Source organism: Danio rerio, chromosome 10 (assembly GCF_052040795.2).
Source record: "Danio rerio strain M-AB ecotype USA chromosome 10, GRCz13ab, whole genome shotgun sequence".
Classification (NCBI taxonomy): Eukaryota; Metazoa; Chordata; class Actinopteri; order Cypriniformes; family Danionidae; genus Danio; species Danio rerio.
Genome location: NC_141030.1, coordinates 42466628 through 42489795, shown reverse-complemented (window position 1 = coordinate 42489795; position 23168 = coordinate 42466628). Strand labels below are relative to the sequence as shown.

General features: G+C 47.1%; 1 protein-coding gene and 2 long non-coding RNA genes across 5 annotated transcripts in view; all 3 read right to left on the bottom strand.

The window, feature by feature from the left end:
• Nucleotides 1–23168, bottom strand: part of acat1 (acetyl-CoA acetyltransferase 1) — a 70036-nt gene that overhangs the window by 19234 nt on the left and 27634 nt on the right.
• The window catches only part of LOC147835148 (uncharacterized), a 52752-nt gene that overhangs the window by 4717 nt on the left and 24867 nt on the right, over nt 1–23168 (bottom strand). The gene's annotated exons all lie outside the window — the stretch shown is intronic.
• Nucleotides 6649–16558, bottom strand: LOC147835150 (uncharacterized). Of its 2 annotated transcripts, XR_015501582.1 has the most exons (5): nt 16323–16558; nt 15979–16215; nt 13158–13266; nt 9612–10924; nt 6649–6701 (listed from the first exon to the last, which is right to left on the bottom strand). It is a non-coding gene; the product is annotated as an uncharacterized LOC147835150 (long non-coding RNA). The 2 variants fall into 2 exon arrangements; XR_015501581.1 differs by lacking the exon at nt 6649–6701 and having other exon boundaries at nt 9484–10924.

The window sequence follows — 23168 nt, the reverse complement described above, 5'->3', positions numbered from 1 at the left end:
GGACAGCCAACCACATTCAAGTTTACTCTGTAACCTCACCTATAGCAACAAAACAGAGTACCCTAGCAACCATTCATCAACAGCTATATCTCAGCATCAGAACATCGTAGACACTTGGGGATTGGCTCGTTTCACCCATGCTAGCAAACGGAACTTCCTATATGCTACACATGCTAGCAGTGACTAGCTACATGCTAATATTGACTAGCCAAGTACTGTAACTTGCTAAAAATGCTTACTAAGTATAAATATTTCATCAGGCATGTATGTGAGGCTTGCCTAGTAACCACCCAGGGTACCCTAGCAACTGCCTAGCAACCACCCAAATTACCCCAGCAACCACCTAGCAACCGCCTAGTAACGCCTTAGTAAGGGCCTAGCAACCACTCAGGACACCCTAGCAACCGCCTAGCAACGCCTTAGCAACCACTTAGAATACCCTAGCAACCACCTAGCAACGCCTTAGCAACCACCTAGCAACCACTCAGGGCACCCTAGCACTGTTGCTAGCAACTCGATTAGCATGTTGCTAGCATCATGCTAACACGATTAGCATAACGTTAGCTACATGCTAATCATATTAGCATGATGCTAGCAAGTCGATTAGCATGTTGCTAGCATGATGCTAACATGATTAGCATCATGCTAGCTACATGGTAATTATGTTAGCATGATGCTAGCAACTCGATTAGCATGTTGTTAGCATAATGCTAACATGATTAGCATCATGCTAGCTACATGCTAATCATATTAGCATGATGCTAGCAAGTCGATTAGCATGTTGCTAGCATGATGCTAACACGATTAGCATCATGCTAGCTACATGCTAATCATATTAGCATCATGCTAGCAACTCGATTAGCATGTTGTTCTATTGCCCAGTTTACTACCGTTTTGTACCCCATCGATTTGCCACGCAAACCCCATTCACATTTCCTTTAGGAAATGTACAATTCTAGTTAATGGGGTTTGCCTTAGGCAAAGTCCATTCTTACTATTGTGGTTTATTATTCTGTCTTCTTCTTCTTCTTCCGTACACTTTTTCGGCGCGTAACTAGTCCCGCAGCTTTCGTCCCAGACCCTTGAAAGTGGGCTCAAATCGTGCGGCTTTATCGGGAATGGTGTGCTATGACTTTTATAAGGGGTGGGTGGTTTTGGGGCCCCGCAGGGGCCCCAAAACCACCCCCCAAAACGCATTGACTCAACATTACGCCCAACTTTGACACATTATAGCGCCAAGTGTGAAATTCATAGAAATATGGGATTCACAGCATCTGTAGAGGGTTGCAGCCTAAGTAAGAACATACCCCGCAAGGGGGTATAAGTTGCACCCCTGGGGCTCTAGGACGTCCCAAAGTTTTCCCATTGACTAACATGGGCCCCATTGACTCCCATTCATTTTTCTAGAACAGCACTAACGCCCCCGCGAAATGGGACGACCTTTAAAGTGTCATATCGCCAAGTGTGAAATTCGTAGAATTATGGGATTCGCAACATCTGTAGGGGGTTGCAGCCTACATGAGAACATACCCCGAAAAGGGGTATAAGTTGTACCCCTGGGGTGCTAGGAGGTCCCAAAGGGGTCCCCATTGACTTTACATGGCCCATTGACTCCCATTCATTTCTTGACTCACATGTCAATCACATTACATAGCAGTGTCATACAGACTTGGGGGTTGGCTTACTTGACTGAGGCAACCAATCAGCATCTCAATATGATTTTGAAGCTCACAAGCCACGCCCCCCCAAACCATTTAAAGACCCCTAATAAGTGACCCATTGACTTAACATAGGGTGGGATGTCCCATTGCAGATCCCATTGACTTCCATTATAAAGGTCACACATCTATAACATTACATAGGAGTGTCATAGAGACACGGGGGTGGGCTCATTTGACTCAGACAACCAATCAGCATCACTATATGATAATGAAGCTCACAAGCCACGCCCCCCAAATGGGTCCCATAGACTTCTATTATAATAAGGCTAGATGCATATCTTTGCATAGCAGTGTCATACAGACTTGGGGGAAGGCTCATCTGACTCAGACAACCAATCAGCTTTTCAATATGATAATGAAGCTCACAAGCCACGCCCCCAAACTGGTCCCATAGACTGCCATTATAACTGCCCTACATGCATATCTTTGCTTAGCAGTGTCCTATTGACTTGGGGGATGGCTCATCTGACTCAGACAACCAATGAGCATCTCAATATGATAATGAAGCTCACAAGCCACGCCCCCAAACTGGTCCCATAGACTGCCATTATAACTGGCTTACATGCATATCTTTGCTTAGCAGTGTCCTATTGACTTGGGGTTTGGCTCATTTGACTTGGACAGCCAACCACATTCAAGTTCACTCTGTAACCTCACCCATAGCAACAAAACAGAGTACCCTAGCAACCATTCATCAACAGCTATATCTCAGCATCAGAACATCGTAGAGACTTGGGGATTGGCTCGTTTGACTCATGCTAGCAAACGGAACTTCCTATATGCCACACATGCTAGCAGTGACTAGCTACATGCTAATATTGACTAGCCAAGTACTGTAACTTGCTAGAAATGCTTACTAAGTATAAATATTTCATCAGGCATGTATGTGAGGCTTGCCTAGTAACCACCCAGGGTACCCTAGCAACTGCCTAGCAACCACCCAAATTACCCTAGCAACCACCTAGCAACCACCTAGCAACCGCCTAGTAACGCCTTAGTAAGGGCCTAGCGACCACTCAGGACACCCTAGCAACCGCCTAGCAACGCCTTAGCAACCACCTAGCAACCACTCAGGGCACCCTAGCACTGTTGCTAGCATGATGCTAGCAACTCGATTAGCATGTTGGTAGCATCATGCTAACACGATTAGCATAACGCTAGCTACATGCTAATCATGTTAGCATGATGCTAGCAACTCGATTAGCATGTTGTTAGCATGATGCTAACACGATTAGCATCATGCTAACTACATGCTAATCATATTAGCATGATGCTAGCAAGTCGATTAGCATGTTGCTAGCATGATGCTAACACGATTAGCATCATGCTAGCTACATGCTAATTATGTTAGCATGATGCTACAAACTCGATTAGCATGTTGTTAGCATGATGCTAACATGATTAGCATCATGCTAGCTACATGCTAATCATATTAGCATGATGCTAGCAAGTCGATTAGCATGTTGTTAGCATGATGCTAACACGATTAGCATCATGCTAGCTACATGCTAATCATGTTAGCATCATGCTAGCAACTCGATTAGCATGTTGTTCTATTGCCCAGTTTACTACCGTTTTGTACCCCATCGATTTGCCACGCAAACCCCATTCACATTTCCTTTAGGAAATGTACAATTCTAGTTAATGGGGTTTGCCATAGGCAAAGTCCATTCTTACTATTGTGGTTTATTAATGGGGTTTGCCTTAGGCAAAGTCCATTCTTACTATTGTGGTTTATTATTCTGTCTTCTTCTTCTTCTTCTTCCGTACACTTTTTCGGCGCGTAACTAGTCCCGCAGCTTTCGTCCCAGACCCTTGAAAGTGGCCTCAAATTGTGCGTCTTTATCGGGAATGGTGTGCTATGACTTTTATAAGGGGTGGGTGGTTTTGGGGCCCCGCAGGGGCCCCAAAACCACCCCCCAAAACGCATTGACTCAACATTACGCCCAACTTTGAAAGATTATAGCGCCAAGTGTGAAATTCATAGAAATATGGGATTCACAGCATCTGTAGGGGGTTGCAGCCTAAGCGAGAACATACCCCGCAAGGGGGTATAAGTTGCACCCCTGGGGCTCTAGGACGTCCCAAAGTGGTCCCCATTGACTTACATGGGCCCCATTGACTCCCATTCATTTTCTAGACACTCGTAGATACTATTCCCGGAAATCGCCGTAGCGCCAACAGGGAAATTCGTAGAGACATGGGATTCGCGACATCTCGAGAGGGTTATAGGAGGCTTCAAACCACACCCCGAAACGCGGTAAATGTTGTACCCCTGGGGAGCTAGGACGTCCCAAAGTCTCCATTGACTTTACATGGAGCCGAACTTAAACCAATCACTGCGTCCATTGTGAATTTCATAGAAATATGGGATTCACAACATCTGTAGGGGGTTGCAGCCTAAGTGAGAACATACCCCGAAAGGGGGTATAGGTCGCACCCCTGGGGCTCTAGGACGTCCCAAAGTGGTCCCATTGACTTTACATTGCCCATTGACTCCCATTCATTACATTGACTCCCATTATAAATGTCATATGTCAATCACAGTACATGGCAGTGTCATACTGACTTGGGGGTGGGCTTATTTGACTCAGGCAACCAATCAGCATCTCAATATGATATTTGAAGCTCACAAGACACGCCCCCCAAACCACTTAAAGACCCCTAATAAGTGCCCCATTGACTTAACATGGGGTGGGATGTCCCATTGCAGATCCCATTGACTTCCATTATAAAGGTCAGACATCTATAACATTACATAGGAGTGTCATAGAGACACGGGGGTGGGCTCATTTGACTCAGACAACCAATCAGCATCTCAGTATGATAATGAAGCTCACAAGCCACGCCCCCAAACTGGTCCCATAGACTGCCATTATAACTGGCCTACATGCATATCTTTGCTTAGCAGTGTCCTATTGGCTTGGGGGATGGCTCATCTGACTCAGACAACCAATCAGCATCTCAGTATGATAATGAAGCTCACAAGCCACGCCCCCAAACTGGTCCCATAGACTTCCATTATAACTGGCCTACATGCATATCTTTGCTTAGCAGTGTCCTATTGGCTTGGGGGATGGCTCATCTGACTCAGACAACCAATGAGCATCTCAATATGATAATGAATCTCACAAGCCACGCCCCCAAACTGATCCCATAGACTGCCATTATAACTGGCCTACATGCATATCTTTGCTTGGCAGTGTCCTATTGACTTGGGGGTTGGCTCATTTGACTTGGACAGCCAACCACATTCAAGTTCACTCTGTAACCTCGCCCATAGCAACAAAACAGAGTACCCTAGCAACCATTCATCAACAGCTATATCTCGGCATCGGAACATCGTAGAGACTTGGGGATTGGCTCGTTTGACTCTTGCTAGCAAACGGAATTTCCTATATGCTACACATGCTAGCAGTGACTAGCTACATGCTAATATTGACTAGCCAAGTACTGTAACTTGCTAGAAATGCTCACTAACTATAAATATTTCATCAGGCATGTATGTGAGGCTTGCCTAGTAACCACCCAGGTTACCCTAGCAACTGCCTAGCAACCACCCAAATTACCCTAGCAACCGCCTAGCAACCACCTAGCAACCGCCTAGTAACGCCTTAGTAAGGGCCTAGCGACCACTCAGGACACCCTAGCAACCGCCTAGCAACGCCTTAGCAACCACTCAGAATACCTTAGCAACCGCCTAGCAACACCTTAGCAACCACCTAGCAACCACTCAGAACACCCTAGCAACCGCCTAGCAACCGCCTAGCAACCACTCAGAACACCCTAGCAACCACCTAGCAACACCTTAGCAACCACCTAGCAACCACTCAGGACACCCTAGCAACCGCCTAGCAACACCTTAGCAACCACCTAGCAACCACTTAGGACACCTTAGCAACCGCCTAGCAACACCTTAGCAACCGCCTAGCAACCACTCAGAACACCCTAGCAACCACCTAGCAACACCTTAGCAACCACTCAGAACACCCTAGCAACCACCTAGCAACACCTTAGCAACCACCTAGCAACCACTCAGAACACCCTGGCAACCACCTAGCAACACCTTAGCAACCACCTAGCAACCACTCAGGACTCCTTAGCAACCGCCTAGCAACACCTTAGCAACCGCCTAGCAACCACTCAGAACACCCTAGCAACCCCCTAGCAACCACTCAGGACATCCTAGCAACATCTTAGCAACCACCATTTCTTACCTTTCCAGTGCTATTGCCCAATTTAGTACCATTTTGTACCCCATCGATTTGCCACGCAAACCCCATTCACATTTCCTTTAGGAAATGTACAATTCTAGTTAATGGGGTTTGCCTTAGGCAAAGTCCATTCTTACTATTGTGGTTTATTATTCTGTCTTCTTCTTCTTCTTCCGTACACTTTTTCGGCGCGTAACTAGTCCCGCAGCTTTCGTCCCAGACCCTTGAAAGTGGGCTCAAATCGTGCGGCTTTATCGGGAATGGTGTGCTATGACTTTTATAAGGGGTGGGTGGTTTTGGGGCCCCGCAGGGGCCCCAAAACCACCCCCCAAAACGCATTGACTCAACATTACGCCCAACTTTGACACATTATAGCGCCAAGTGTGAAATTCATAGAAATATGGGATTCACAGCATCTGTAGAGGGTTGCAGCCTAAGTAAGAACATACCCCGCAAGGGGGTATAAGTTGCACCCCTGGGGCTCTAGGACGTCCCAAAGTTTTCCCATTGACTAACATGGGCCCCATTGACTCCCATTCATTTTTCTAGAACAGCACTAACGCCCCCGCGAAATGGGACGACCTTTAAAGTGTCATATCGCCAAGTGTGAAATTCGTAGAATTATGGGATTCGCAACATCTGTAGGGGGTTGCAGCCTACATGAGAACATACCCCGAAAAGGGGTATAAGTTGTACCCCTGGGGTGCTAGGAGGTCCCAAAGGGGTCCCCATTGACTTTACATGGCCCATTGACTCCCATTCATTTCTTGACTCACATGTCAATCACATTACATAGCAGTGTCATACAGACTTGGGGGTTGGCTTACTTGACTGAGGCAACCAATCAGCATCTCAATATGATTTTGAAGCTCACAAGCCACGCCCCCCCAAACCATTTAAAGACCCCTAATAAGTGACCCATTGACTTAACATAGGGTGGGATGTCCCATTGCAGATCCCATTGACTTCCATTATAAAGGTCACACATCTATAACATTACATAGGAGTGTCATAGAGACACGGGGGTGGGCTCATTTGACTCAGACAACCAATCAGCATCACTATATGATAATGAAGCTCACAAGCCACGCCCCCCAAATGGGTCCCATAGACTTCTATTATAATAAGGCTAGATGCATATCTTTGCATAGCAGTGTCATACAGACTTGGGGGAAGGCTCATCTGACTCAGACAACCAATCAGCTTTTCAATATGATAATGAAGCTCACAAGCCACGCCCCCAAACTGGTCCCATAGACTGCCATTATAACTGCCCTACATGCATATCTTTGCTTAGCAGTGTCCTATTGACTTGGGGGATGGCTCATCTGACTCAGACAACCAATGAGCATCTCAATATGATAATGAAGCTCACAAGCCACGCCCCCAAACTGGTCCCATAGACTGCCATTATAACTGGCTTACATGCATATCTTTGCTTAGCAGTGTCCTATTGACTTGGGGTTTGGCTCATTTGACTTGGACAGCCAACCACATTCAAGTTCACTCTGTAACCTCACCCATAGCAACAAAACAGAGTACCCTAGCAACCATTCATCAACAGCTATATCTCAGCATCAGAACATCGTAGAGACTTGGGGATTGGCTCGTTTGACTCATGCTAGCAAACGGAACTTCCTATATGCCACACATGCTAGCAGTGACTAGCTACATGCTAATATTGACTAGCCAAGTACTGTAACTTGCTAGAAATGCTTACTAAGTATAAATATTTCATCAGGCATGTATGTGAGGCTTGCCTAGTAACCACCCAGGGTACCCTAGCAACTGCCTAGCAACCACCCAAATTACCCTAGCAACCACCTAGCAACCACCTAGCAACCGCCTAGTAACGCCTTAGTAAGGGCCTAGCGACCACTCAGGACACCCTAGCAACCGCCTAGCAACGCCTTAGCAACCACCTAGCAACCACTCAGGGCACCCTAGCACTGTTGCTAGCATGATGCTAGCAACTCGATTAGCATGTTGGTAGCATCATGCTAACACGATTAGCATAACGCTAGCTACATGCTAATCATGTTAGCATGATGCTAGCAACTCGATTAGCATGTTGTTAGCATGATGCTAACACGATTAGCATCATGCTAACTACATGCTAATCATATTAGCATGATGCTAGCAAGTCGATTAGCATGTTGCTAGCATGATGCTAACACGATTAGCATCATGCTAGCTACATGCTAATTATGTTAGCATGATGCTACAAACTCGATTAGCATGTTGTTAGCATGATGCTAACATGATTAGCATCATGCTAGCTACATGCTAATCATATTAGCATGATGCTAGCAAGTCGATTAGCATGTTGTTAGCATGATGCTAACACGATTAGCATCATGCTAGCTACATGCTAATCATGTTAGCATCATGCTAGCAACTCGATTAGCATGTTGTTCTATTGCCCAGTTTACTACCGTTTTGTACCCCATCGATTTGCCACGCAAACCCCATTCACATTTCCTTTAGGAAATGTACAATTCTAGTGTTACTATTACTGTTCACTTTTTCAAAACTTCGGCGCGCAACTCCGCCCGCATTTTTTGCCCTAGAATGATGAGTGAGGTGTCAAATCGACCGGCCTGTTGAGGAGAGGTGTGCTATGATTTTTCAAAGAGGGTGGGGGTACACTGCCCCCATGAGGGGCAAGAAAGTAACCCCCAAAAATCCCCATAGACTTAACATGGACACAAAATGGCTGACATTGATTTCTAGATTAGAAAGTCGTAGAAGCTAGGGAGTGGGTTCATTTTACTCCGCCTATCAAGTCGGTATTAAGTAGTGACATAACACATTTGTAGACACTCCCTAGCAACCACTTTAGGCCCCCTAACAACCATATAACAACATAAACAAGCCATATTTTAGCACAGGAATATCGTAGAAAGACAGGGTTTGGGTTCTTTTGATGCAGGTTGATCAAATCTCTATTGTCTTCACCTATTAAAATAGCGTTGCCACACCCTAGCAACCATTTACATTACCCTAGCAACCACATAAACACATGAATTTAACCATTTCTCCGCATTTCTTGCTATTTTGCCCAGTTTAGTACCATTTTGTACCCCATCGATTTGCCACGCAAACCCCATTCACATTTCCTTTAGGAAATGTACAATTCTAGTTAATGGGGTTTGCCATAGGCAAAGTCCATTCTTACTATTGTGGTTTATTAATGGGGTTTGCCATAGGCAAAGTCCATTCTTACTATTGTGGTTTATTAGTGGGGTTTGCCTTAGGCAAAGTCCACTATTGTTATTCTCCATACTTATTATTATTCTTCTTCTTCCGTACGTTTTTCGGCGCGTAACTCGTCCCGCAGCTTTCGTCCCAGACCCTTGAAAGTGGGCTCAAATCGTCCGGTCTTATCGGGAATGGTGTGCTATGACTTTTATAAGGGGTGGGGGGTTTTTTGGCCCCGCAGGGGCCAAAAAACCCCCCCCAAAATCCCATAGACTTAACATTGAGCCGAACTTTGACGAATCACAGCGCCGAGTGTGAATTTCGTAGAAATATGGGATTCGCAACAGCTGTAGGGGGTTGCAGCCTAAGTGAGAACATACCACGCAGGGGGGTATAAGTTGTACCCCTGGGGGGCTAGGACGTCCCAAAGTGGTCCCATTGACTTAACATGGGCCCATTGACTCCCATTCATTACATTGACTCCCATTATAAATGTCACATGTCAATCACAGTACATAGCAGTGTCATACTGACTTGGGGGTGGGCTCATTTGACTCAGGCAACCAATCAGCATCTCATTATGATTTTGAAGCTCACAAGCCACGCCCCCCCAAACCACTTAAAGACCCCTAATAAGTGCCCCATTGACTTAACATGGGGTGGGATGTCCCATTGCAGATCCCATTGACTTCCATTATAAAGGTCACACATCTATAACATTACATAGGAGTGTCATAGAGACATGGGGGTGGGCTCATCTGACTCAGACAACCAATCAGCATCGCAATATGATAATGAAGCTCACAAGCCACGCCCCCAAACTGGTCCCATAGACTGCCATTATAACTGGCCTACATGCATATCTTTGCTTAGCAGTGTCCTATTGGCTTGGGGGATGGCTCATCTGACTCAGACAACCAATGAGCATCTCAATATGATAATGAATCTCACAAGCCACGCCCCCAAACTGGTCCCATAGACTGCCATTATAACTGCTCTACATGCATATCTTTGCTTAGCAGTGTCCTATTGACTTGGGGGTTGGCTCATTTGACTTGGACAGCCAACCACATTCAAGTTCACTCTGTAACCTCGCCCATAGCAACAAAACAGAGTTCCCTAGCAACCATTCATCAACAGCTATATCTCAGCATCAGAACATCGTAAAGACTTGGGGATTGGCTCGTTTGACTCATGCTAGCAAACGGAACTTCCTATATGCTACACATGCTAGCAGTGACTAGCTACATGCTAATATTGACTAGCCAAGTACTGTAACTTGCTACAAATGCTCACTAAGTATAAATATTTCATCAGGCATGTATGTGAGGCTTGCCTAGTAACCACCCAGGGTACCCTAGCAACTGCCTAGCAACCACCCAAATTACCCTAGCAACCGCCTAGCAACCACCTAGCAACCGCCTAGTAACGCCTTAGTAAGGGCCTAGCGACCACTCAGGGCACCCTAGCAACCGCCTAGCAACGCCTTAGCAACCACTCAGAATACCCTAGCAACCACCTAGCAACACCTTAGCAACCACCTAGCAACCACTCAGGACACCTTAGCAACCGCCTAGCAACACCTTAGCAACCACCTAGCAACCACTCAGAACACCCTAGCAACCGCCTAGCAACCACTCAGAACACCCTAGCAACCACCTAGCAACACCTTAGCAACCACCTAGCAACCACTCAGGACACCCTAGCAACCACCTAGCAACACCTTAGCAACCACCTAGCAACCACTCAGGACACCCTAGCAACCGCCTAGCAACCACTTAGAATACCCTAGCAACCACCTAGCAACACCTTAGCAACCACCTAGCAACCACTTAGGACACCTTAGCAACCGCCTAGCAACACCTTAGCAACCACCTAGCAACCACTCAGGACACCCTAGCAACCACCTAGCAACGCCTTAGCAACCACTTAGAATACCCTAGCAACCACCTAGCAACACCTTAGCAACCACCTAGCAACCACTTAGGACACCTTAGCAACCGCCTAGCAACACCTTAGCAACCACCTAGCAACCACTCAGAACACCCTAGCAACCACCTAGCAACACCTTAGCAACCACCTAGCAACCACTCAGGACACCATAGCAACCGCCTAGCAACGCCTTAGCAACCACTTAGGACACCTTAGCAACCATCTAGCAACCACTCAGAACACCTTAGCAACCATTCAGAACACCCTAGCAACCAAAACAAATACATTGTACCCCATCGATTTGCCACGCAAACCCCACTCACATTTCCTTTAGGAAATGTACAATTCTAGTTATTCTTCTTCTTCTTCCTTCTTCCGTACCATTTTTCGGCGCGTAACTCGTCCCGCAGCTTTCGTCCCAGACCCTTGAAAGTGGGCTCAAATCGTGCGGTCTTATCGGGAATGGTGTGCTATGACTTTTATAAGGGGTGGGGGGTTTTTTGGCCCCGCAGGGGCCAAAAAACCCCCCCCAAAAATCCCATAGACTTAACATTGAGCCGAACTTTGACGAATCACAGCGCCGAGTATGAATTTCCTAGAAATATGGGATTCACAACATCTGTAGGGGGTTGCAGCCTAAGTGAGAACATACCCCGCAAGGGGGTATAAGTTGCACCCCTGGGGCTCTAGGACGTCCCAAAGTTTTCCCATTGACTTACATGGGCCCCATTGACTCCCATTCATTTTTCTAGAAGAGCACTAAACGCGCCGCGAAATGGGACGACCTTTAAAGCGTTATAGCGCCAAGTGTGAAATTCGTAGAAATATGGGATTCGCAACATCTGTAGGGGGTTGCAGCCTGTATGAGTACGTACCCCAAAAGGGGGTATAAGTTGTACCCCTAGGGTGCTAGGACGTCCCAAAGGGGTCCCCATTGACTTTACATGGCCCATTGACTCCCATTCATTTCTTGACTCACATGTCAATCACAGTACATGGCAGTGTCATACATACTTGGGGGTTGGCTAACTTGACTGAGGCAACCAATCAGCATCTCAATATGATTTTGAAGCTCACAAGCCACGCCCCCCAAATCATTTAAAGCCCCTTAATATCTGCCCCATTGACTTAACATGGGGTGGGGCGTCCCATTGCACATCCCATTGACTTCCATTATAAAGGTCACACATCTATAACATTACATAGGAGTGTCATAGACACATGGGGGTGGGCTCATTTGACTCAGGCAACCAATCAGCATCACTATATGATAATGAAGCTCACAAGCCACGCCCCCAAATTGATCCCATAGACTTCTATTATAATTGGGCTAGATGCATATCTTTGCATTGCAGTGTCATATAGGCTTAGGGGTTGGCTCATTGGACCCAGACAACCAATGAGCATCTCAATATGGTAATGAAGCTCACAAGCCACGCCCCCAAACTGGTCCCATAGACTGCCATTATAACTGGCCTACATGCATATCTTTGCTTAGCAGTGTCCTATTGACTTGGGGGATGGCTCATCTGACTCAGACAACCAATGAGCATCTCAATATGATAATGAAGCTCACAAGCCACGCCCCCAAACTGGTCCCATAGACTGCCATTGTAACTGGCCTACATGCATATCTTTGCATAGCAGTGTCCTATTGACTTGGGGTTTGGCTCATTTGACTTGGACAGCCAACCACATTCAAGTTCACTCTGTAACCTCGCCCATAGCAACAAAACACAGTACCCTAGCAACCATTCATCAACAGCTATATCTCAGCATCGGAACATCGTAGAGACTTGGGGATTGGCTCGTTTGACTCATGCTAGCAAACGGAACTTCCTATATGCTACACATGCTAGCAGTGACTAGCTACATGCTAATATTGACTAGCCATGTACTGTAACTTGCTAGAAATGCTTACTAAGTATAAATATTTCATCAGGCATGTATGTGAGGCTTGCCTAGTAACCAACCAGGGTACCCTAGCAACTGCCTAGCAACCACCCAAATTACCCTAGCAACCGCCTAGCAACCACCTAGCAACCGCCTAGTAACGCCTTAGTAAGGGCCTAGCGACCACTCAGGACACCCTAGCAACCGCCTAGCAACCGCCTAGCAACCACTCAGAACACCCTAGCAACCGCCTAGCAACACCTTAGCAACCACCTAGCAACCACTCAGGACACCTTAGCAACCGCCTAGCAACACCTTAGCAACCACCTAGCAACCACTCAGAACACCCTAGCAACCACCTAGCAACACCTTAGCAACCACCTAGCAACCACTCAAGACACCCTAGCAACCGCCTAGCAACGCCTTAGCAACCACTTAGAATACCCTAGCAACCACCTAGCAACACCTTAGCAACCACCTAGCAACCACTTAGGACACCTTAGCAACCGCCTAGCAACACCTTAGCAACCACCTAGCAACCACTCAGGACACCCTAGCAACCGCCTGGCAACCACCTAGCAACCACTCAGAACACCCTAGCAACCGCCTAGCAACACCTTAGCAACCACCTAGCAACCACTCAGGACACCCTAGCAACCGCCTAGCAACACCTTAGCAACCACCTAGCAACCACTCAGGACACCTTAGCAACCGCCTAGCAACACCTTAGCAACCACCTAGCAACCACTTAGAACACCCTAGCAACTGCCTAGCAACACCTTAGCAACAACCTAGCAACCACTTAGAACACCCTAGCAACCGCCTAGCAACCACCTAGCAACCACTTAGGACACCTTAGCAACCGCCTTGCAACACCTTAGCGACCACTCAGAACACCCTAGCAACCATTCAGAACACCCTAGCAACCAAAACAAATACATTGTACCCCATCGATTTGCCACGCAAACCCCATTCACATTTCCTTTAGGAAATGTACAATTCTAGTTCTTATTATTATTCTTCTTCCGTACGTTTTTCGGCGCGTAACTCGTCCCGCAGCTTTCGTCCCAGACCCTTGAAAGTGGGCTCAAATCGTGCGGTCTTATCGGGAATGGTGTGCTATGACTTTTATAAGGGGTCGGGGGTTTTTTGGCCCCGCAGGGGCCAAAAAACCCCCCCCAAAATCCCATAGACTTAACATTGAGCCGAACTTTGACGACTCGCAGCGCCGCGTGTGAATTTCATAGAAATATGGGATTCACAGCATCTGTAGAGGGTTGCAGCCTAAGTGAGAACATACCTTGCAAGGGGGTAAAAGTTGCACCCCTGGGGCTCTAGGACGTCCCAAAGTGCTCCCATTGACTTACATTGGCCCCATTGACTCCCATTCATTTTTCTAGGAGAGCACTAAACGCGCCGCGAAATGGGACGACCTTTTAGGCGTTATAGCGCCAAGTGTGAAATTCGTAGAAATATGGGATTCGCAACATCTGTAGGGGGTTGCAGCCTGTATGAGAACATACCCCAAAAGGGGGTATAAGTTGTACCCCTGGGGTGCTAGGACGTCCCAAAGGGGTCCCCATTGACTTTACATTGCCCATTGACTCCCATTCATTTCTTGACTCACATGTCAATCACATTACATAGCAGTGTCATAGACTTAGTGGTTGTCTTATTTGACTGAGGCAACCAATCAGCATCTCAATATGATTTTGAAGCTGACAAGCCACGCCCCCCAAACCATTTGAAGACCCTTAATAACTGCCCCATTGACTTAACATGGGGTGGGACGTCCCATTGCACATCCCATTGACTTCCATTATAAATGTCACACATCAATAACATTACATAGGAGTGTCATAGAGACATGGGGGTGGGCTCATTTAACTCAGACAACCAATCAGCATCACAATATGATAATGAAGCTCACAAGCCACGCCCCCAAACTGGTCCCATAGACTGCCATTCTAACTGGCCTACATGCATATCTTTGCTTAGCAGTGTCCTATTGACTTGGGCGATGGCTCATCTGACTCAGACAACCAATGAGCATCTCAATATGATAATGAAGCTCACAAGCCACGCCCCCAAACTGATCCCATAGACTGCCATTCTAACTGGCCTACATGCATATCTTTGCTTAGCAGTGTCCTATTGACTTGGGGGATGGCTCATCTGACTCAGACAACCAATGAGCATCTCGATATGATAATGAAGCTCACAAGCCACGCCCCCAAATTGGTCCCATAGACTTCCATTAAAATAGGCCTACATGCATATCTTTGCTTAGCAGTGTCCTATTGACTTGGGGGTTGGCTCATTTGACTTGGACAGCCAACCACATTCAAGTTCACTCTGTAACCTCGCCCATAGCAACAAAACAGAGTACCCTAGCAACCATTCATCAACAGCTATATCTCAGCATCGGAACATCGTAGAGACTTGGGGATTGGCTTGTTTCACTCATGCTAGCAAATGAAACTTCCTGTATGCTACACATGCTAGCAGTGGCTAGCTACATGCTAATATTGACTAGCCAAGTACTGTAACTTGCTAGAAATGCTTACTAAGTATAAATATTTCATCAGGCATGTATGTTAGGCTTGCCTAGTAACCACCCCGGGTACCCTAGCAACTGCCTAGCAACCACTCAAATTACCCTAGCAACCGCCTAGCAACCACCTAGCAACCGCCTAGTAGCGCCTTAGTAAGGGCCTAGCGACCACTCAGGACACCCTAGCAACCGCCTAGCAACGCCTTAGCAACCACTTAGAATACCCTAGCAACCACCTAGCAACGCCTTAGCAACAACCTAGCAACCACTCAGGACACCCTAGCAACCGCCTAGCAACACCTTAGCAACCACCTAGCAACCACTTAGGACACCCTAGCAACCGCCTAGCAACGCCTTAGCAACCACTTAGAATACCCTAGCAACCACCTAGCAACACCTTAGCAACCGCCTAGCAACCACTCAGAACACCCTAGCAACCGCCTAGCAACACCTTAGCAACCACTTAGCAACCACTCAGAACACCCTAGCAACCGCCTAGCAACACCTTAGCAACCACCTAGCAACCACTTAGGACACCCTAGCAACCGCCTAGCAACACCTTAGCAACCACTTAGCAACCACTCAGAACACCCTAGCAACCGCCTAGCAACACCTTAGCAACCACCTAGCAACCACTTAGGACACCTTAGCAACCGCCTAGCAACACCTTAGCAACCACCTAGCAACCACTCAGAACACCCTAGCAACCGCCTAGCAACCACTCAGAACACCCTAGCAACCGCCTAGCAACACCTTAGCAACCACCTAGCAACACCTTAGCAACCACCTAGCAACCACTTAGGACACCCTAGCAACCGCCTAGCAACACCTTAGCAACCACTTAGCAACCACTCAGAACACCCTAGCAACCACCTAGCAACCACTCAGGACACCCTAGCAACCGCCTAGCAACATCTTAGCAACCACCATTTCTTACCTTTCCAGTGCTATTGCCCAGTTTAGTACCATTTTGTACCCCATCGATTTGCCACGCAAACCCCATTCACATTTCCTTTAGGAAATGTACAATTCTAGTTATTATTCTTCTTCTTCCCTCTTCCGTGCGCTTTTTCGGCAATTAATGCGGCCCGCAGCGTTCGTCCCAGACCCTTGAAAGTGGTGTCAAAACGTGCGGTCTTATCGGGAATGGTGTGCTATGACTTTTATAAGGGGTCGGAGGTTTTTTGGCCCCGGAGGGGCCAAAAAACCTCCGAAAAAAGTCCCATAGACTTTACATTGAGCCAAACTTTGACGAGTCACAGTACGGAGTGTGAATTTTCTGGAAATATGGGATTCACAGTATCTGTAGGGGGTTGCAGCCTAAGTGAGAACATACCCCACAAGGGGGTATAAGTTGCACCCCTGGGGCTCTAGGACGTCCCAAAGTTTTCCCATTGACTTACATTGGCCCCATTGACTCCCATTCATTTTTCTAGAAGAGCACTAAACGCGCCGCGAAATGGGACGACCTTTAAAGCGTTATAGCGCCAAGTGTGAAATTCGTAGAAATATGGGATTCGCAACATCTGTAGGGGGTTGCAGCCTGTATTAGAACATACCCCAAAAAGGGGTATAAGTTGTACCCCTGGGGTGCTAGGACGTCCCAAAGGGGTCCCCATTGACTTTACATGGCCCATTGACTCCCATTCATTTCTTGACTCACATGTCAATCACATTACATAGCAGTGTCATACAGACTTGGGGGTTGGCTTACTTGACTGAGGCAACCAATCAGCATCTCAATATGATTTTGAAGCTCACAAGCCACGCCCCCTCAAACCATTTAAAGACCCTTAATAACTGCCCCATTGACTTAACATGGGGTGGGACGTCCCATTGCACATCCCATTGACTTCCATTATGAAGGTCACACATCTATAACATTACATAGGAGTGTCATAGAGACATGGGGGTGGGCTCATTTGACTCAGGCAACCAATCAGCATCACTATATGATAATGAAGCTCACAAGCCACGCCCCCAAATTGATCCCATAGACTTCTATTATAATTGGGCTAGATGCATATCTTTGCATTGCTGTGTCATACAGGCTTACGGGTTGGCTCATTGGACCCAGACAACCAATGAGCATCTCAATATGGTAATGAAGCTCACAAGCCACGCCCCCAAACTGGTCCCATAGACTGCCATTATAACTGGCCTACATGCATATCTTTGCTTAGCAGTGTCCTATTGACTTGGGGGATGGCTCATCTGACTCAGACAACCAATGAGCATCTCGATATGATAATGAAGCTCACAAGCCACGCCCCCAAATTGGTCCCATAGACTTCCATTAAAATAGGCCTACATGCATATCTTTGCTTAGCAGTGTCCTATTGACTTGGGGGTTGGCTCATTTGACTTGGACAGCCAACCACATTCAAGTTCACTCTGTAACCTCGCCCATAGCAACAAAACAGAGTACCCTAGCAACCATTCATCAACAGCTATATCTCAGCATCGGAACATCGTAGAGACTTGGGGATTGGCTCGTTTGACTCATGCTAGCAAACGGAACTTCCTGTATGCTACACATGCTAGCAGTGACTAGCTACATGCTAATATTGACTAGCCAAGTACTGTAACTTGCTAGAAATGCTTACTAAGTATAATTATTTCATCAGGCATGTATATGAGGCTTGCCTAGTAACCACCCCGGGTACCCTAGCAACTGCCTAGCAACCACCCAAATTACCCTAGCAACCGCCTAGCAACCACCTAGCAACCGCCTAGTAACGCCTTAGTAAGGGCCTAGCGACCACTCAGGACACCCTAGCAACCGCCTAGCAACGCCTTAGCAACCACTCAGAATATCCTAGCAACCACCTAGCAACACCTTAGCAACCACCTAGCAACCACTCAGGACACCCTAGCAACCGCCTAGCAACACCTTAGCAACCACCTAGCAACCACTTAGAACACCCTAGCAACCGCCTAGCAACACCCTAGCAACCGCCTAGCAACCACTCCGGACACCCTAGCAACCGCCTAGCAACGCCTTAGCAACCACTCAGAATACCCTAGCAACCACCTAGCAACACCTTAGCAACCACCTAGCAACCACTTAGGACACCCTAGCAACCGCCTAGCAACGCCTTAGCAACCACTTAGAATACCCTAGCAACCACCTAGCAACACCTTAGCAACCACCTAGCAACCACTTAGGACACCTTAGCAACCACCTAGCAACACCTTAGCAACCACCTAGCAACCACTTAGGACACCCTAGCAACCGCCTAGCAACGCCTTAGCAACCACTTAGAATACCCTAGCAACCGCCTAGCAACACCTTAGCAACCACCTAGCAACCACTTAGGACACCCTAGCAACCACCTAGCAACCACTCAGGACACCCTAGCAACCGCCTAGCAACATCTTAGCAACCACCATTTCTTACCTTTCCAGTGCTATTTCCCAGTTTAGTACCATTTTGTACCCCATCGATTTGCCACGCAAACCCCATTCACATTTCCTTTAGGAAATGTACAATTCTAGTTAGTGGGGTTTGCCCTTAGGCAAAGTCCACTATTGTTATTCTCCATACTTATTAATGGGGTTTGCCTTAGGCAAAGTCCATTCTTACTATTGTGGTTTATTATTCTTCTTCTTCCTTCTTCTTCTTCTTCTTCTTCTTCTTCTTCTTCCGTACACTTTTTCGGCGCGTAACTAGTCCCGCAGCTTTCGTCCCAGACCCTTGAAAGTGGGCTCAAATCGTGCGTCTTTATCGGGAATGGTGTGCTATGACTTTTATAAGGGGTGGGTGGTTTTGGGGCCCCGCAGGGGCCCCAAAACCACCCCCCAAAACGCATTGACTCAACATTACGCCCAACTTTGACAGATTATAGCGCCAAGTGTGAAATTCCTACAAATATGGGATTCACAGCATCTGTAGGGGGCTGCAGCCTAAGTGAGAACATACCCCGCAAGGGGGTATAAGTTGCACCTCTGGGGCTCTAGGACGTCCCAAAGTGGTCCCCATTGACTTACATTGGCCCATTGACTCCCATTCATTTTCTAGACACTCGTAGATACTATTCCCGGAAATCGCCGTAGCGCCAACAGTGAATATCGTAGAGACATGGGATTCGCGACATCTCGAGAGGGTTATAGGAGGCTTCAAACCACACCCCGAAAGGCGGTAAATGTTGTACCCCTGGGGAGCTAGGACGTCCCAAAGTCTCCATTGACTTTACATGGAGCCGAACTTTAACCAATCATTGCGTCCATTCTGAATTTCATAGAAATATGGGATTCACAACATCTGTAGGGGCTTGCAGCCTAAGTGAGAACATACCCTGAAAGGGGGTATTGGTTGTACCCCTGGGGTGCTAGGACGTCCCAAAAGGGTCCCCATTGACTTTACATTGCCCATTGACTCCCATTCATTACATTGACTCCCATTATAAATGTCATATGTCAATCACAGTACATAGCACTGTCATACAGACTTGGGGGTGGGCTTATTTGACTCAGGCAACCAATCAGCATCTCATTATGATTTTGAAGCTCACAAGCCACGCCCCCCCAAACCACTTAAAGACCCCTAATAAGTGCCCCATTGACTTAACATGGGGTGTCCCATTGCAGATCCCATTGACTTCCATTATAAAGGTCACACATCTATAACATTACATAGGAATGTCATAGAGACACGGGGGTGGACTCATTTGACTCAGACAACCAATCAGCATCTCAGTATGATAATGAAGCTCACAAGCCACGCCCCCAAACTGGTCCCATAGACTGCCATTATAACTGGCCTACATGCATATCTTTGCTTAGCAGTGTCCTATTGGCTTGGGGGATGGCTCATCTGACTAAGACAATCAATGAGCATCTCAATATGATAATGAAGCTCACAAGCCACGCCCCCAAACTGGTCCCATAGACTGCCATTATAACTGGCCTACATGCATATCTTTGCTTAGCAGTGTCCTATTGGCTTGGGGGATGGCTCATCTGACTCAGATAACCAATCAGCATCTCAATATGATAATGAATCTCACAAGCCACGCCCCCAAACTGGTCCCATAGACTGCCATTATAACTGCTCTACATGCATATCTTTGCTTAGCAGTGTCCTATTGACTTGGGGGTTGGCTCATTTGACTTGGACAGCCAACCACATTCAAGTTCACTCTGTAACCTCGCCTATAGCAACAAAACAGAGTACCCTAGCAACCATTCATCAACAGCTATATCTCGGCATCGGAACATCGTAGAGACTTGGGGATTGGCTTGTTTGACTCATGCTAGCAAACGGAATTTCCTATATGCTACACATGCTAGCAGTGACTAGCTACATGCTAATATTGACTAGCCAAGTACTGTAACTTGCTAGAAATGCTCACTAACTATAAATATTTCATCAGGCATGTATGTGAGGCTTGCCTAGTAACCACCCAGGTTACCCTAGCAACTGCCTAGCAACCACCCAAATTACCCTAGCAACCGCCTAGCAACCACCTAGCAACCGCCTAGTAACGCCTTAGTAAGGGCCTAGCGACCACTCAGGACACCCTAGCAACCGCCTAGCAACGCCTTAGCAACCACTCAGAATACCTTAGCAACCGCCTAGCAACACCTTAGCAACCACCTAGCAACCACTCAGAACACCCTAGCAACCGCCTAGCAACCACTCAGAACACCCTAGCAACCACCTAGCAACACCTTAGCAACCACCTAGCAACCACTCAGGACACCCTAGCAACCGCCTAGCAACACCTTAGCAACCACCTAGCAACCACTTAGGACACCTTAGCAACCGCCTAGCAACACCTTAGCAACCGCCTAGCAACCACTCAGAACACCCTAGCAACCACCTAGCAACACCTTAGCAACCACCTAGCAACTACTCAGAACACCCTAGCAACCACCTAGCAACACCTTAGCAACCACCTAGCAACCACTCAGGACACCTTAGCAACCGCCTAGCAACACCTTAGCAACCGCCTAGCAACCACTCAGAACACCCTAGCAACCCCCTAGCAACCACTCAGGACATACTAGCAACATCTTAGCAACCACCATTTCTTACCTTTCCAGTGCTATTGCCCAGTTTAGTACCATTTTGTACCCCATCGATTTGCCACGCAAACCCCATTCACATTTCCTTTAGGAAATGTACAATTCTAGTTAGTGGGGTTTGCCTTAGGCAAAGTCCACTATTGTTATTCTCCATACTTATTATTATTCTTCTTCTTCCGTACGTTTTTCGGCGCGTAACTCGTCCCGCAGCTTTCGTCCCAGACCCTTGAAAGTGGGCTCAAATCGTCCGGTCTTATCGGGAATGGTGTGCTATGACTTTTATAAGGGGTGGGGGGTTTTTTGGCCCCGCAGGGGCCAAAAAACCCCCCCCAAAATCCCATAGACTTAACATTGAGCCAAACTTTGACGAATCATAGCGCCGAGTGTGAATTTCGTAGAAATATGGGATTCACAACAGCTGTAGGGGGTTGCAGCCTAAGTGAGAACATACCACGCAGGGGGGTATAAGTTGTACCCCTGGGGGGCTAGGACGTCCCAAAGTGGTCCCATTGACTTAACATGGGCCCATTGACTCCCATTCATTACATTGACTCCCATTATAAATGTCACATGTCAATCACAGTACATAGCAGTGTCATACTGACTTGGGGGTGGGCTCATTTGACTCAGGCAACCAATCAGCATCTCATTATGATTTTGAAGCTCACAAGCCACGCCCCCCCAAACCACTTAAAGACCCCTAATAAGTGCCCCATTGACTTAACATGGGGTGGGATGTCCCATTGCAGATCCCATTGACTTCCATTATAAAGGTCACACATCTATAACATTACATAGGAGTGTCATAGAGACATGGGGGTGGGCTCATCTGACTCAGACAACCAATCAGCATCTCAATATGATAATGAATCTCACAAGCCACGCCCCCAAACTGGTCCCATAGACTGCCATTATAACTGCCCTACATGCATATCTTTGCTTAGCAGTGTCCTATTGGCTTGGGGGATGGCTCATCTGACTCAGACAATCAATGAGCATCTCAATATGATAATGAATCTCACAAGCCACGCCCCCAAACTGGTCCCATAGACTGCCATTATAACTGCTCTACATGCATATCTTTGCTTAGCAGTGTCCTATTGACTTGGGGGATGGCTCATCTGACTCAGACAACCAATGAGCATCTCAATATGATAATGAATCTCACAAGCCACGCCCCCAAACTGGTCCCATAGACTGCCATTATAACTGCTCTACATGCATATCTTTGCTTAGCAGTGTCCTATTGACTTGGGGGTTGGCTCATTTGACTTGGACAGCCAACCACATTCAAGTTCACTCTGTAACCTCGCCCATAGCAACAAAACAGAGTACCCTAGCAACCGTTCATCAACAGCTATATCTCGGCATCGGAACATCGTAGAGACTTGGGGATTGGCTCGTTTGACTCATGCTAGCAAACGGAACTTCCTATATGCTACACATGCTAGCAGTGACTAGCTACATGCTAATATTGACTAGCCATGTACTGTAACTTGCTAGAAATGCTTACTAAGTATAAATATTTCATCAGGCATGTATGTGAGGCTTGCCTAGTAACCACCCAGGGTACCCTAGCAACTGCCTAGCAACCACCCAAATTACCCTAGCAACCGCCTAGCA